We start from the raw sequence: 18048 nt of genomic DNA, 5'->3' as shown, positions 1-18048 counted from the left end.
AGAGTAAGGACCATTTTCCTTGCACTTCTAGACTAACTTGCAGCATTTAGCTTTGATCTTTGTTGGTGTCAAGATGGAACAATTTCTGCCATTAGATACCAGAGGCATTTTACTCTCAGGCAGTCACAGCGTCTAAGATGTGCTGCCGGGTGGGGGGTGGGGGGGCGATGAACCAATTAAAGAAATGTGATACTTTCTCTTCTATGGGAAAGGGAGAGCAATTGCAGCAGCAAAAGCAAGAATGTGGGCGAGGAACTGGGGGAGAGGAAAGGAACACACTTTGGCTGAGCATCTGATTGGGACTTTAGTTCTATGTGTGCTTTACATGGATCACCCAAAGGAAGACAGCTCTTCCTCAGCTGTAATGCAGCTCTAAATGCATAAATGCTATACTAAGGAAAGAAGATTGTAGTCTAGACTTTGGCAGTAAAGGCAAAAGTATGACTGCAGGAGGGACTGCAGGTACCCTGCTGAAACAAGTTGGGGAACAGGAGTGGATACTGAGTCAAGTCTAACATTCATACCCACAAATCTCCAATTGACACACCATTCTGCATAAAGCAGAGGGTGATTGCAACAGATTGCATCTCTTGGGAGCAGAGTGAGAGCAAAAGGAGAAAACCAAAATCAGAGAAAGAACTGAGAATGTGCTGTGGTTTTGCACCATTCCTTACAGTTACTTTGTGAGTTAGTGGGTGACCTCTATTTCACAACTGGGACATCAAAGACTATAAAGCCAGATGCTATTTAAGAGCTGAGAAATTCCCTTCATTTTTACTATAAAAGGACTGGCACACATATTTTATGAAGGATTTCAAATTGGTCACAAGAAAAGGAAAAAAAGCCTTCAATACTAGTCCTCTACTGCAAACACCTCTGTTTAAATGTCTCAAATTAGATTTTGTTGAAAAAAGATACTGGCAGACTCATAACCTGACATACTTTCCACTATAAGCTCATTTCTAGTGTAAACTCTGAACGTACAAGCTATAAATAGCACCTTGACTACAACATAGACTATCATTGTGTGCTCTGAATTCAGAAACAATATTTGGACTTTAGCTGATTTCTTTCTTTATAATTCTTCATCACTTACACCATTTATTTACTACTTATTTACCTTTTAATAAAATTTTGTAAGAAACTTTTTCCATAATATTATTCAGAGAGGAAATAAAAGATGTGTTTGCTGTGAAAGGCCTCACACTTGCTACCCAGTGAGCAATACAGTGCAGTTCCTTGCTATGCCATTGCATAACAAGCAGTAAATACAAGGAAGAAAGAAAATCCAGGACTATGGTCCAGTATCCTTCAATTTAGTATCCAGCCTCTCTGTGCTCATTTCAAACTTCTGTGGCTGTTAGGCACCTCTACTTTGTCAGTCAATTGTGATTTTATCCAAAGTAATTTTTTTTTAACCTTTCCTCAGAAGGATTCTTTCCCTTCACGAAAAGTCTTAACCATTTTCCACTATGCTTCAACCTGCGTGTTCACCTCCAGCTTAAAAATTCTCCTTTCTTGTGTTTACATGGTAAGAAAATAAGAGAATAAAATCTAACTACCTGCTGCTCCCTAGGACATCTACAAATAGACCCTCTAGATGTTCTAAACCACCTAGAATAATGCTACTACCTGGAAAAAAAAAGAAATACCTATGAAAAATGGACTAACCAAACAAAAAAACCCTAAGATAAGCCTTTCTAAACTGTATGAAGGTATCTGAGACTGCTGGGTTTTGATGTTTCACAAGGATAAAGAAAAAGACAGTAATAACTGTGTAGGCACAGCTTCCCTTTTGCTGGCCATCAGAAAAAAGGAAAAGCGATCTAACTTTTGGGGGTTGGCAAAAGAGCATAGTGGGTACTGTCAAAGACAAATATTGTTTGTTTCTTAGCATGCAAGAGGAGTGGTTAAACAACACTGTCTATAGTTCTTGGCCACTGAGGCAAAGTTTATAAATTTCACTAGAGACATCCACAGTTTTTACTGTAGTGATAGGCTACCAATTCAGTAAATATTTTCAGCAGTGCAAGCTAGCTGAGGCAATATCCTGATCTGAAAATGTTTTCTGGCAAAGTGTTTCTTGCTGTTGTGTTACTTGAGTCTCATGGTGACTCTGTACAATACTTCTGAGCAGTGCACAGGATGCAGTCATTGCATAGACACTGTAAATGGAGTTTGTTGCCATCTGTATATATTGGCATATTTAGGATTCTCTGCGTAATGGAGGCATACAAACAAGCAAAACCCATAAGATTTCTCTTTGCTTGAAACTGCTAAATGTGTTCCAGAATACAAGTTTTTATTAAAAAAAAAAAAAAATTTAACTTCACCTCCACTTTTACCAAATGACTTAATGGTAGTTGCCATCTTTGTAACGCAATTTAAGACATAGGGATGAAAAGTGATTTGTAGGAACTAAGTATTATTTTCATGGTTCTGAAGAAAACCTTTTGAATATGAGCTCACAGCAAGCAGCTCTCTGGTTCCTAGCTGAACCTGTAGTATTCTGCCTAGAACAGTATCTCTCAGAGGGGCTCACAGCTCCTATTTATTTCAAAGAAGTAAAAGTATAGTGTCAGAAATTACTATTTAAATACAACACAATTAATGCTTTCATGGGTAATAGCTTTAGCAGAAATACTCAGCTAGTTCGCCTAAGTCAACTAATGCAAACAGGTGGATGGGCACATACAAACTGCTGAGAGACACAGGGTTAAACCTCTGGTCCTTCCACATGCCTCTTCTGCCACATTGCTATGGTGTATATCATATCTTCTCACAATGGGGCTAGGATTAGACATCACACTTCTTAAAGCATCTTTTACTACAGTTTGCCCAAGTTCATGTTGGCTTACCTGAAACTCCAAGGTCATAAATGTCCTCTCCCACATGCTAAAATCCTGAATACCCTAAATTCTCTAAAATCCCCGATATCTTTTTATGCAGTAAATACTAAGCTTAAAACATGAGCATGGTGTATAGAAACCGGTTTTAATATCAAAGTATCTTGGGAGTGCACTTAATGGTGTGCAAAATGGTGCCCTTGCCCAATGCTCCTCATGAAATAAACATGCACAAGACGTGCTGCACTGACTGGGCTGAATAAGAGGAAAACAGAGGAAGATTTCACACACAGTCAACGTGAGATGCATTTCTAATGCAGTGGTTCAACAGTCAAGCCTCGTTGATATGTATGCTATCAAAGGTGGCTCAGGGCAGCCTGTGCAAACAGGCAGTTACTAGGGCTATTGGAATAGGCATGGTCTCACTGTGTTGTTTGCCTATGCCAGAACCCAAGAGAAAGGCTGATGCTACCTCCACTTAGGAGGGTGAGTGGAACAGTAGATGTTGCTGGAGCGAGAAGGGCAGCTGCATCTGCCTAGGCACAGCAGTTGATCTCCCTATTGCTGCTTTCCAGCCAGTGGCTGGGGGAGAAGTCTCCATACCTCCCTCCCTCTGCTCTCTGTTCCAGCTCTGTCTGTCTCTCATCCTTTCCCTGTGGCAAAAGATGCTTGACCAAGAAAAGGTCTGAACCGTTCTCCTTGGAATGACAAAATTCAGTGTCTCCTTTGTGGTGGTAAACCTTCATGACTAAGATGCCAGGAACCAAAATGTGAACTTTGTGACATCTTTATCAAGCACATACCCACAGAAATATAATCAGGAAATCAGCAGAGCAAGGATTGACATGCTGGCTAAGACCCAACCCAAGGGCCTGGACATGTTAGTTGGTCAGATCGATGCCACTGTTTTCCAAAAAGGTTTGGTGAAGGGAACACTGCTTGAGAGAAGATTGATGGCACAGTCCTGCCCAAGGCTAGAGTTCTGTGTGGGGTTTGCAGCCTGTCATTGCCTAAGAAGTGGCATGACTAGACAAGGACTTACCAGTGCAATGGGAAGCTTGGCTTCCCAAGTTTAGCTTTCTCCAACTTGAATTGGTGACCTTCCAATACCTTGACACAGAGAAGATCACATACTCTGATAACTGAATCCTTCCTTCAGCACATGGAGGAACAAAACCTTTACAACAGCAGCAATCTGCCTAAGCTAGGATGGAATATAAGACATATTGACATGACAGATGACGTTGCTGGCCAGCATATAAAATAATTTTACCTGCTTTGAATATGCAGTAAGAAATACCTAAATGTATTCCCATTAATGCTACAAATTTATAAATTAATGATTTCAGAAGCTATATATACTTTAGAGGGAGCATGAAGTCAGAAAATCAAAAGGAATATTATAGTCCTCTGAGTCAATGAGCCAGAAGACATTAGCATATGCAATCTTTACTGTAATTATTTAACATTTTTCAGGCTGCTGTATTAACATTTGGAAAGGTAAACAATGGAAAGTAACATGACTATTTTCAACAAAGCATGAGCCAGAATTGCCTTTTTTATCTTCTTCATATGGAATGATAAACTTATTGCTCAATTTTGACCAGATTTTTATTTGCCTTCTACTCGTGTAGACAATTATATCTTCCTAAAGTAAATGCATAGCATTCACATACAATATATCTTAAACGAGGTGAATAATGGGGTTCCCTTGCATTGAAAAATGTGCACAAATTTCCCTATATAATTTCTATTACTAAATGCATTTTTCTAGTTTTAAATTTGATCACTAAAATGTGTATAGATATGTGACAAGCTGTATGAATTTTTCTGTAAGATTTTTATGTTGTTATTTCCACATTTTCTCTGTGTAGTTTGTTGTATTTTTTTCTAGAATCAAATTGAAAAGCTTCTGGGGCAGAAGATGACTTTTTTTAAAGCTATTAAATTCCCAGTACTCTCAGGCTATCTAAATGCTTTTCTTTACCTATGCTCCCATTTTCATCTTCTTACTTTCTTGTAGTCTTTAACATGCAGGCATCTCTCCTTTATTTGGAATAATGACTATCTGAAGTACTATAGAAGATGACAGCCCCAAGCAATACGAGCACTGAGAACTATTCCAGCTTCTAGAGGAATTGTTTTGGGCTCAGTGACCAGCTTGCTGTGATTCAGTGTCACACAAAAGCTCATAAACCCCTTTGGAACCATGAGTTTAGCATAAAAACAATGATGTGGTATCAACTGAGCAATGATTGATGCTATAGATGTACTCGCCATGCAGTTCCTCTGGATTTCCTTTATTATGATCCCTCTCAAAGCCATTGGAGATAGTCAGGATTAGATTGGCTTGCATGAAGATGGATATACACTTTCTGGGATAGTGTCACAAGAGGAAATATATATGGCACTGAGCTGGAGGTTATGCCTTGCTTAACTGAACTGGTTGCACAGCCACATTTTATAGGTGGCTCTATACCACTACTAGATAAACTGATGAGGTTGCCTACATGAATACCTGTATCTTCATACCATCCTTGTGAGGAGGGGAAGTTTTATCATCCCATTTTTATAGATGGAGGAATGAAGGACTAAGAGATCCCAACTTATTCAAGGCCATGCAGGGATTTAAGTCTGAGCAGAGAACTGAACCTATGCTTCTCAAGCAACAGTAAAATATCTTTACAGTAAAATGTCTTAACTAGTCAGTAATACTTTCTTCCCTATTTCAAGTAATACATAATTAAAAGATAACAATTAATAACAGTTTTCAGATGCCTGAATCTCAAATTGATATTGTGTTACATTCTCTTTGCTAGTACAGCAACCACAGTTCTTCCCGTCAAACAGCAAGGAGTTAAGATGGCAATAATGATTCCCTGTAAAAGTCCTTGGTGGGCATTCCATTATGCACTAAGAAATTCCCAGTCTCAGTGACAGGGAAATATAAGCAGTAAGGTGCTGGTCTTCATCTTTTCAATAAAGTTGCCTGACTTGTAATCATACTAGAACTCCTGCAGCACTGAAATGATAAACTATATCAGAAGGATACAGCAAGCACTAACTTATCCCTAATGGTCTATTTTGTGCCTATGGACGTTTGGCTGTCCTCTACTGTGATTTTATTTCAGAAGGAGGAAATAAAAGGTCAGCGTCATAGGCAAATCTGTTGGCTCATTCCTCACTGTCCAAGCAATACGCTATATGGAATATACTTGATGTCATTTTGAGATGAAAGATAACACTTCAAAAGGCTCTTCTAGCACTGAATCAACCATGAAGTACCCATAGCTTCCTGAGTCAATCTAGAGATGCTGATCAGTTTAGCGCTAGAGAATTACATTAAAGGTCAAAGCCAAGAGCAATTAAGGGCTGCATGATAGAAAATTGAAGAGTCAATTGGGAAACATAGTGTAAATGAGCCTCATATTTTCTGTACGCTTTCTTTCTTTGCTTCCTTCTCTAGATTCAGCTAAACACAATTTTAAGAGGATTGTTCAACATTTGACAGCAGTAGTTACCATGCACAGAAGGGGTGAGCTTCCTCCCACACCTCTCTATTCTTGTTTGAGGAAAAGCAATATTGGAATTTTGATATTTTTCACTTTTTCTTTCCCACTACTTTTGCCCTTCTTCCTCTTTCCCTGAATGGCATCAGAAAATCCTGCTAGAGTGGAAGTTTGGCATAATTTTGTAATATATTGTCCTTCTTTATTCCTGTGCTTTTCTATATCCAAGCAGCCAAGAAAAAACCCATAGCCCTTTTTAGCTAAAATCAATCACTCTTTTTCTCTTCAGTATCATGAGTCTAGATGATACACGAGCAACTATGAATTTGTCTGTAGGAGACAAAGAATCAGAGATTAGCTGAGGTTGGAAGAGGCCTCTGGAGATCATCTAGTCCAGTCCCTCTGCTCACAGCAGGGTCAGGTAGAGCGAGTTGCTCAGATCTCTGCCCTGTTGGGTTTGGACTGTCTCCAAGAATGGAGATGCTGCCACCATCTCAGGGCAGCCTGTTCCAGTGCTCAATCACCCTCACAGTTTTCTCTTATGTTTAAACAGAATTTGGGGTATTTCTGTGTGGGCCCCTGGCCTCCTGTTCCTGTCATAGGGCACCACCGAGATGAGAATGCCCCCTTCAGTCTCACTGAACCCAGTGATACAGAGAATTGCTAGACCAAATCATGTGGTTAGGACTTTCAAATTTACTTCTGCAGTTCACCTATTCAAGCTTTCCATTGTAAGCACAAAGGCCAAAAAGACTTTTCTTAGTGCGAGTCAAGACTCTTATCTAATATTATGACTTTAAAACCGATGACCTAATAAAACAAACTCACAAAATGTTATGAGAATTGCAAGAGTAGACTGTTATGCTTTCTAGACCATCTGCCATATTTAAGCTTCCATGACAGAGAAATACAAACCAAATTCTCTTTGAGATAAGCCCACATGTGTTTCCTTTGTGTTATATTGTTCTTACTGAAATCTGGGAAGAGCTTATGTACCTATAGAGAACCAGAATTGCCTTTCACATTTTGTTCAGATCTGCAAGATTTCCTAAAATGACAATATGCATCCTAAAAACACAGCAATAAAAAGTTACAGCTGTTGGCCAGCAGAGTGTTTAATTTGTCCTTTTGTTCATATCTATTTGCACATTGCGCAGGAACTGAACTTGCAAACCTTTAATTGCAAAAGAAGAGGCGTATTCTTGCTTCTGGTTTTCCTCCAGACTACAAAGACTATCTATAAATTTCCATGAAGTAGACACAATGGGAGTGTGACTCCATTGCCAAAAGAGGCATTGCTTATAGGTGGCATTTCTGTGGACTTAGAAGACAGAAAGTTAAAATTTATTGAACCAAGGTCCTGGATTTCTAATGACTTTGTGTCATAGTTTAGGGCATATTCAAGCCTGATATAAGAAATATACTAAATTGGCTATTTGGTGTCAAAGGAACTCAAAGATGGTGTGCTTCCACATTGGAGTCCCCCATCTCCTTCTCTTTAGATATGGGTGAGCTCTTGCCCTCTGACACGTGGTCTCCATTATTACACAACATCTGTAAGATTTTATTTAACTTTTATGTGAGAAACTCAATATAAACTGGACAGTTGGTACTAATATATATATATATATAAAAGGATAAAACCTATAAATCGTAGTTCCATGGCAGTTTCTGGAGTAATAATAATAAAAGAATCAATGAATATCATTGTCTACAGAAGGAGGGTTGTTTTCCAAGATGACTATTTTGCACACTGCAAGTCACAGAAATAAATATAGATTTGCTGAAACTCATAATCAGCTAGAAATAAAAAGTCACATATCCCCAATATAATGTCAGGAGGAGGCTGAAGTCCAAACAAACAAATTGCAGTAATACAGTAATGGTGCAGCCCTGAAACAACATTCCTCAGATAAAACAATATAATCTGCATCAATCATCAGATGCACCAAAAATAACTCACCCTCACAGTGTGACTTGACAGGATCTATGTCTCCTGGTCTGGAAGTAAATGTTTTTACTTTCCCTTGACACTTAAGAGTGTTTTCCATAAATGTGGTAGCTTTAATTTTCTGATAGATGACCATTATTCCTCGGCAATGTTCTATTCAAGTGACATTATCTCATAATTCTCTGCTATTTTCTTCTGCTTGATACTTCTTGAAAAACAGTAAATCTAAAGTTTCTATCAACTTGGCACCTAAAACGAATCACTCAGTGCAGTGATATGCATAGGTGAGGATGTTTCTTTTGTCTCAGATTTGCAGTATGTGATTAAAAATAAGTAATTCTCAAGCTCCATTCACCCAGATGAGATTTGAAGCCAGATTGGACTCAACTGTGTCTGCAAAGATCATGTATTTGAATTACCACATTCAAGAACAAAGAGTTGCCTTCATGAGACAAACAAACTGAAAACTCATTAACCTCTTTAGATTCTGTTAAATACTCTTCTTGTTTAGATGCCAAAGCAAGTCATAATTTTCAAAAGTATTTCTCCCAAACAAAACTACCTAATTCAGTAGAATTGTAGAAAAGTTGTCCAACAGAGAACCAAAAGGAGTCACCACCTTCATACTTCTATGCATTTTGTCTAACATGGTATTGAAAACTGAAACAATGGAACTTCACAGGCTTTCCACGCAATCTATGCCTGAGCTTTTTCATCTTTTAGAAATCTCTTTCTCCAGTCTTTCTTCCTGCAATATGCATCCAATACTTCTCCTTTTCTCTGCTATAGACATAGGGAACGGATGATTTACTTTATCTCTGTAGCACCTTTTTATAATTTAAAGACTATTACTATGCCTGTCCTTCAGTATATTCATCTGTAGGCTAGGCTAGGCTAGGTTAGGTTTTTCAGTTGGTTCTTCCAACTCATGCTTCCTAAACTATCACTTTTATTATTTTCCTTATGACTTTCTTTAGCTGGTCTATACAGCTCTCAAAATCGAGTACCTGGCACCAGAACAAGCTCAAGTGAGACCTTAAACTTTACTCATCTTTGTAGATTGTTTTCTTTCTGCCTCAGTTTACCAGATTCTATTTGTTGGAAAGACTTTTTCCAGTTTTTTCTCCATTTAGGCAAGAACATTTTAACTTCAAAGCACAGCTTCGGAAAGAATTCAATCTCTCCCTATTTTGTGTTTTCTAAAAACTTAAGCATATTTTCTATTCCATTATCCAAGTTACTAATGAAAATATTGAAGAGTATCAAAGCTGACTAGCCCTGGCAAAATCCCATTTGATATGTGCTTCTGTTTCCACAGTGAGCTATTGATTTCCTAAACAGTTTTGAAAACGTCACACTAGTTTTATCAAGACAGTCTCTTCCTAGCTTGCTTATGAAGATGTTATACATGCCACTACCATTCTCCTATCCTACTGAGGAATGCCCTACTGGATTTGAAAGTTTTTCTTATTCTCTGATTTGATCAGAGTGGAACACACATTAAAATGCAGATGCAATCAGATATGGAGGTTGCTTTGGAAAAATGTAATAATTGCATGCTTCTCTTAGCCTGCTTATGGGGAAAACAGAATGAAATGCCTGGAAACTGGATGCAACAATCCATTCATTGGCTAAAAGACCAGATGTTGGTATTAAAGAGAACCATTCAGACACATCAACAAATGTTTTATTACTCTTTTGATCTACTCTGAGAAATTCTTGGATAAAAATTGCATTTTTTTCCTGATGGATTTCCCAGGACATATCATTGTTTATTTAATTGCACAACACCTTTGGCTCCTGTACAGACATTCTACTTCTACCTGCTCTTTTCTGCTTTTTTTTAATTTTACGTTGTCAGACTGAGACCAGCATGTCCCACATCTGGGGTGCAACTGCTTTTTCTCTGGCTCATGGTTTACAGGCTCAAAGGAGCTGTGTTGAAAGACATATAACCCCTGCAGCAGCCAAGTGATTCTATTTGTCTCCTACTATGTGCTCCCTTATGCACAGGGTGTAAGGGACCAGGTCACTTCAAACCAGCACAGGGCACAGTCAGATCAGTGTGCCATATCAGGCACCAGCCCCTGGGTAAATGACTCTGAACATGGTGCCTCTTACCCTGGCACTCAAATGTGTTGATAGCCTACTTCTTTAGTGAAATCTGACTATCTGAAATCTACTGTCTTTTGTCATTTACAACAACACTTGAGAGAACAGACCTGCAGTACAATGTGGCCAGATTATAATCTGATTTACCAAGCCTTTTAATCAATATTTAAGAGTAAAAGATTGTAGTTTGTAGTTATCTTTATCAATAATAACAGCTGAATTACCATCCTCTTTGTTCACTGTTTCAGCTGAGCAAAATCCAGAAAATGTTTGAGATCAACATCTTTACTGTCTCTCATTGGTTCTTGACTCACAGAGATAACCATTAAGTCCCCAAAGTACATCAAAACATGTACAAGTACATGCACAGAACAAGTACATCATCATGACATGATGATATATGTGACCAGACACACCACCACATGCACAACCAGACAAATACACAGTCACTGCATTAATACATTTTTTAGAATCATTTAGGCTGGAAAAGACCTTTAAGTTAATTGAGTCCAATCATAGTATATTTCAGTACACCAGTGAAAATGTGTTCTGATAAACCAATCAAAGAAAAAATACAGAAACATCTGAACAAAAACCCAAAACAAACAAACAAATCTGCCTGCCTGACTTGCTAATAAAAGCTGAATCGCACTTTGTATACCTATTTTAAATCTATACAATCAAAGCTATTAAAGAAACAAGTTACAAAGAGGCAGCAAAACTTGACATTTTGCTTCAGACATTTAGAAATCCGGAAACATAGTTTATCTGAAAATAACAATGTGCTCATTAATCTTTCAGGTTATGCATGAAATTAAAGAAGCAGAGCTTCAGTACTGCATGTACAGCATCTCGGGTGTTAGAAAATGGGAGCAAACTACCTTAGACAATAAGCAGCACATATCGGAAGGTGGCAGCACCGTTATGGCCTGCAACAGTTGCAACACACATGTATCACTGCAATTTCAGTAACAGAACTACCACACCTACTGTAACATTATTCTTCTCTGATAGGGTTCTTATAAACATCTTGGTTGGACCCAACACTATGTTTTCACAGCTATTACAAAACAGGAAAATTTGCAATGTGCTTTTCCCATTTCTAGGCAGTATTTTTGTATGTGGCTCAGGGCAGGTGTTTTCTTTTGCTTGAAAATATGTTTATGGAAAAAAACAACCACCACATAGATATTTTGGGGTGTAGCACATATTTTCTCAAATATTAATAAATAGATGAGTAGTTACTCAGTTCCAACTGGAGAGTATCGAAGTTATTTTAGCAATTAAAGGTTTTTTCCTACATTAAACATGTACTTCTACACAGATTCCATAGGTACAGGTCTTGATTCCTCTACTCTTTGTAAATGTGCACAGTTTTACTTAACACTTTATTGACATCACTGAGGTACTTATGTCTATAAACCTAAACAGATTTGCAGGTCAGGAGCTTTATGTACTGCTTTTTGATCAGCCATGTGCAATATTATGGATGCCATTCTGCAAATGGATTAATAGTTTTATTCACTGAGCCCTGTCTGAGTTTCTGTTGATTTCACTGAATTACTAACGTAAGTGCAGTTCTTACATATTGTTTTGCTGGATCAGAATCTCACAGTGCAGTGGTATTGTACCATCTCTTTTGTGTATATGATCTTCCAAAATGCAAAAGCCAAGCAGTGATAGCCACTAACAAGCAGAAGAACGAATCACCAGTTTTAAAAAAATGGAGGGTAATAGTCTGTATGCTAAAAACTACAATTCAACAGCAGCGTGCCATTTTACAAAATCAATTTTCAATCACCAGGCTCCAAAAAAATATTACACATTCTAATAGGGTATGTGAGCATATATTTATTTATTTATTTTTTTATATACAAACATACATATGCATAGATGTACACAGACTGCCTCTTCTCTATGTGTATAGGCATTATTGTAGGAAAGGAATTATGAATGTAGAAAAATGTTAATCACAATAGATGTCATTATACCTCATGGTATAATGCACTAATACTTATTGATACACTTCAGATGATGAGTTACCAGGTACCATGACATAAGCAGTGTAAATTAAAGAGATATGACATGCTAAAAACCCGAAGCAAACCCGAACTTAATACATCCACTTGCAAAAGTACAGACCAAAAGTGATCAAGACCAGATTTGAACTACCTGTAAGTTACTTTTCCTTCTTTTACCCCTGGAGAAGTTTGAAACATTTGTGTTCTAATACTTAGATTTCTGCCAAACACATTTCTAATCTAACTGGTCTCCATTGCCCATATGTTCCTTGTAAGCTGCAAGCATTTAAAGTAATTCGGAGATATTATTAATGGAAAGCCCTCTCAAGATAATGGTCTTCTGCTATTAGACAAATGCCAAGATGACATTTTTTGAAGTAAGAGGCATATATCCAGGGACATTCTTCTGGTTTCATGATTTTATTTCTATTATGCCAGGCAATTAATGATGTAGATTCTGCCGTAATATCTGCTCTAGGAAATCGTGGTGACTCTGCTTGCCAGTGACACTAGTGGAAATCTTTGTCCCAGGAGAGACTCTGTGACCTTGAAAAGACTCTCATTAATACAGTTTGGTCTGATTCCATTAGCAGCTCTTGTGATTCACAGTACCAGGTCAGGCAGAGCTAAAAAGAAAGGTAGTTACCTATGAAGCACAGCATCAAATCAATTAGCCCATTTGCTGCTGTGATATTTTACCTTCCTAGACTTTCATCTGTAAACGTTGCCTGAAAAATGGAAAGGCAGATTTCCTTCTCACTTAGCCATTAACTCATGCATCATGTTAACAATCTCCTATGGTAATATTTCATACAACTCTTGAGAAAAGTTTTCAAAGTAGTCGGTGCAGATTACTGCTCTGTGACTTCTTACTGCATGTTTTAAATGTTTGTTTTCGGAGCCATCGATCATGTTCAAGATTTCCACTCTGTTGTACTAATTAAAAGGAAACAAAAAAATGTGTTTTCAAAGCTAAGTGAATGAGAAGGACATGGAAACTGTTCTGCTAAGTGTGATGTTGCCATTTGATTTATTGTTCAAACAGTGATGAAAATCAGGAAGAAGTAAAGCACAGGGAGCTTAACTTTGCCAAGTATTTTAATACTTCTTTGCTCCAGGAGCCATTGTGGCACTTACTTGAAAAACACAGGATCAGACCTATAGATTCACTACTTGGTTTAGGTGCCTAGGAGATGACTGCAGTGGAAGCTGTGGTGATGGTTGTCATGGTTTAACCCCAGCCAGCAGCTAAGCACCATGCAGCTGCTCACTCACTTCTCCCCCCACCCAGTGGGATGGGGGAGAGAATCGGGAAAAGCAGCAAAGAATTTTAAAAAAGCATAGGAAGTGGAAGCATGTAAGCTGGTCACATAGCATAAAAACAGTCACAAAGTATATCCAGACTGATGTATGCCTGCTTAAAACCTTGTCATTTCATGGGATCCTTTAGAGCTATGACAATTGACAGCACCTGAACATCTACTACTGAATAAACAATCCAGTGGACCAAAACCCAATTTTCCTTTCCTTCATAAAGAGAAGGGACAATCCAAGCAATGAGCGTGTGTGAGGTCTGAGGAAGGTGGAGATAAATGACATGCACAGAAAAAGAAGATGCAGAGGGTTTATGACCTTTTATTAGCCATCAGAAATAATTTGACATTTTCTTTGTCTATGACTATCATTGACAAAATATTCAGGGACAAAACAGAAGGGGGTTTAACAAAAGCACATCCTACGTGATAAAGGAGTTTTGGAAGGAGCTTTGAAATCCTTACTGCTGAACATAGCTTCTCCTGCCACAATATTTGTACAGAAATCTCTTCACTTTTACCGTAACAGCTCAGTATGTCAAACTAAGTGTTAATTTCTGGCTATTTGTTATAGAATGATTTAACAAGTCTTTAGAAATGGATATTAATAAATATCTGTTAATAAATTAATAAATAAAAAACGAACTTATTTTTATCAGATCTAATAGGCACTTAAAAAGCAGAAAGAACGTCCCCTAAAAATCTATGAAAAAAAAAAGCTAGCTGATAGTTTTTAATGGTAAAACCAAAAAAACCCTAAGCACTTACAGTTAAATTGCACCTGGATTAGTTGCAGATGTTCTGAATAAAAGAAAAATCTTCCGAAAGACTCTGCAATATCCACTAGGTGGCATACAGTGACCATGTTTCGGTCGTCTTATCTCCACAAAACCTCCCATTCATGCAGCAGATAAAGAACTGCATTATTAATTTATACCACTGCATCCACTCTACACCTAATATTTGTTTAGCCAGCTGTTTCCTCTAACCCTCCTTAAACACCATTGATTGAAATGCTAAGTATATTCAGACTTTTTTTACCCCAAAGAACATTTTGTTACCCACAAGTTACAAGCTACCTTTTCAAGTGCAGTACTGTATGCTACAGTTACTAACAGTGGAGACAGAATGTCTAATACTTCCTCACAAGCAACAGAAGCAGCCTGTCATATGAAAATAATTTTTTTCCAAAACTTTTCATTTTCAGAGAATTTTAAGTAGTGAAATACACTGTCAGGTTTACAAAGAACCAGAAATGCAAAGTATTTCAACTTCCAAGGATAGTTTAACTACCGCTTCAATGAAAAGGCAAATGGAAAGCAGAAAATACTAATTTCAGTTCTCACACTTTGCTCCTTGCAGTGAATTGGAAAACTTTGAATATATTTAAATATAAGCAATTGCAAAGTCACTCTTCACTTGAAGATCTCAAAACACTTTTTAAAGGTTGGTCAATATTATTTCCAGATTTTTACTGAGGGGCAAGTAGGTTAAGTGACTTGATTAAGTAAGTATTGATAACAGTTCTTTTGGCTCAAGACTGTGACCAAAAGTGGACAAAAATATTTCTTTTAGTCACGTATCAGCATAAAATCAGAGAGGCTGGGGACCTGCAGTAGCAAATGCTCTTCTCATCCTTTTACAAACTGTAAAAACAAAGGTGCACTGCAGCATGCCACAGAAACCCTCCACCCTTTCCTGCAAACTCTCCCTCCCACCCTGAGCCCCAAGCCTTTGTACTACTTTAGAGTTTTTTTAGTAGCTGCTAGTGGTTTTAACCATGCTAACTGAAAATGAAAGGAAACCGAACCCGCTATGTTTATAATGAAAGGATGCTTTGCTGTGAATTACACTGTTAGTCACGTCTCTGAAGAGGACATTGATGGGGATAATACTTTTCTTCATAATGATGCAGGGTTTTTTCTCTTTCTTATTGGAATCTGCTTACACATTCAGGACTCTTATTAGGAATACGGGCCTTTTGGGACAATTTCAGTGCAGACCAGCAGTGTCTTGATTACTACATTGACTTTTTTTTAATTTGACATGAAAAAGCTGCTCCCTATAAAATTGTTTTTCCTATTTTTGCTTCAACAAAGCATTACATTGAAAAGTACCACAGATTAATCTTTTTTTTCTTTCTCTCTGCTCCTTCCTGCATTCTTACTTCTTCCCTTTCCCCTTGTCACAAAATGTAATACAGGTAAGTACATATGGGTTGGAGTCTCAGATAATGCATTCAGAGCAACTCCACTTAGCTATGCTTTACAGGAGCTGAAGATCTGCCTTCACTAGATGTGAAAAACCAAAGCATGAGCTGTCTCTGTAGCACAAGGACTTGGCATTCTGCTTGACACACCTTGGCACGAGACTGCTGACTCCTGATTCCCTCTCCATAAGACCCGATAATAATTTTCCTGTTTATGATACATTTCTCCATGTGCTGAAAATGGCCTGTCTATAGAAAGTGCTTATCAAGAGGGTATCCATAGTTACACAGCCTCACTACATCTATGTTTTCAGCTACCACATCATACATATTCCTAACAAAGTTTTTCTAACAAAATAACAGGAATCTTTCCAGATTGCTTCTTTCCACATTGAGGCACTAAAACAGTCTTGCTAGCCATTAACACAAACTCACTGCTGTTAACAATCTACCTCATTCTCTTGTACACATTGCCAGGTTCCCAGAGTCTCCTGAAGGTGTTATATCAGTTACTTGACATCACACAGCAATATTTTCTGCCCTGAAAGATCCTAGTGGTAATGAATCCCCTTTCTAATGATATACAAATAGCAATAAACCTCCTTAATTCGAACATGCAAATCCTTTCCAACCCTTTATATCCAAACCTACCACACAAGTAGTTTTGCCATGAAAAACATTTTGAATGACACACTTATATCTATTTGACCCCAAGAACCAAACAAACAGCCAGTAAAATGTTATCACAGTTATCATAGGCATGGACCAGCTAATGTGCAGCTACACATTCAAAATGCTGTGGCATCCTAAGTTTTTTGGTGAGTGGAGACAATACAGAAACCTGTGCCAAATGTTATTCAGGCTTTCTCTGACAATAAATAGCCAAATATAACATCAGTATGTAATTTATCACATCTTATCAAAATCCTTTTCCTTCTAACTGGATGGTCAGTACTTTATGCAAATCTACTTCCAGCCCTTGAAATTCTTGCTCAGTCTACTGTCCTCCTTTTCCTACATACTAAAAACTTCTAAAAGCATCTGTCTGGATAGAGAAATCCCTCAGAAAGACAATTCTCTGTGAAATGTACAAGCCGATAGGAGGAAGCCACAGAGCAGAAGCATACAACTTTTGTATTTCAGACGGAATCTGCAGTTGCAATATGATCTCTCCTTTGGTAACACAGAGCACTTAAAGTCAAACACATTGAAGTTAGCCAGTTTCAATCCGTCTTTTGCACTCGCCCCCCGCCTCAGCTGCCAAACTAGATCGCTCGAAAATCCCTTCAGTGCAGCCCTGGAGCTGATGCCACAGACATTGCTTACTGGATCCCCATCCAACTTAGAGAAATAAAGGAGTAAAAACCTTTCCCAAAAGTCTGATTATTCTTTTTACCTTGTGCAGAGCTCCTGAGTTGAGATGGTCTCAGAACTCTCCTGCAGTTTGAAACAGAGGACAGCGAAGTGCAGAGGAAGTTTTTGGTGCTCACCTTAAGTCAGCGTGTGCGTGTGTATGCCTATGTCCCAAATGTCTCTTTGTGGCTCTGGGTGGCAGAGGACCTGATTCAGGGAAGAGAAAGCCACTTTCTCACCGAGAGGAAAAGAAAAGCAACACGTCATGAGTTAAGTACGCCTCCAAGATGTCTTAATTACAGCTCAACGTGCTTTCCATTCAGACCCCAGGAATGAGAGGAAAAAATAAACCCACCCACACCCACCCACCCTGTCCCAGCACGCTGCCCTGTCCCCTCCAGGTCCCTGTCCTCACCCCTTAGGTCCAGCCCTCCCAGATTCGCGCCTAAAAAAGCCTCTTGCAATGCACACGAGTCCTGAGCTAAAAACCAAACAGGGGAAAAAAAAAAAAAAAAAAAAGTTGGTAGTGTTCCTCGTAAAGGGATCATTGAATTTAGGAATTTAGGGTGTGTGACACCCTGGGCAACATGATACTTCTGATTACTTGCCTCTGCTTGCTCCCAGCCCCCGCTCCTTATTTGCCCCCCACCTTACCATTAAATCTGAGGGTGGGAATGTGGTTTCAGACAGGGAGAAAGTGATGCGTGAAAGGTGGGGGGTGTGTAGTGGGGTAG

The 18048-nt window shown here is 38.4% G+C and overlaps 1 protein-coding gene across 2 annotated transcripts in view; it reads right to left on the bottom strand.

The window, feature by feature from the left end:
• HAPLN1 (hyaluronan and proteoglycan link protein 1) overlaps nucleotides 1-17806 on the bottom strand; it is a 68059-nt gene extending 50253 nt beyond the window's left edge. For both annotated transcript variants that reach the window (XM_052778889.1, XM_052778890.1), the window contains exons 1-2: nucleotides 17730-17806; nucleotides 17358-17521 (exon numbers count right to left, since the gene is read on the bottom strand). The gene's annotated coding sequence lies outside the window, so the exon portion shown is untranslated. The remainder of the gene's footprint in view (nucleotides 1-17357; nucleotides 17522-17729) is intronic.
• Nucleotides 17807-18048: the final 242 nt, after the last annotated feature.

This window comes from Harpia harpyja, chromosome Z (genome assembly GCF_026419915.1).
Source record: "Harpia harpyja isolate bHarHar1 chromosome Z, bHarHar1 primary haplotype, whole genome shotgun sequence".
Lineage (NCBI taxonomy): Eukaryota > Metazoa > Chordata > Aves > Accipitriformes > Accipitridae > Harpia > Harpia harpyja.
This window is presented reverse-complemented; position numbering and strand designations above follow the sequence as displayed.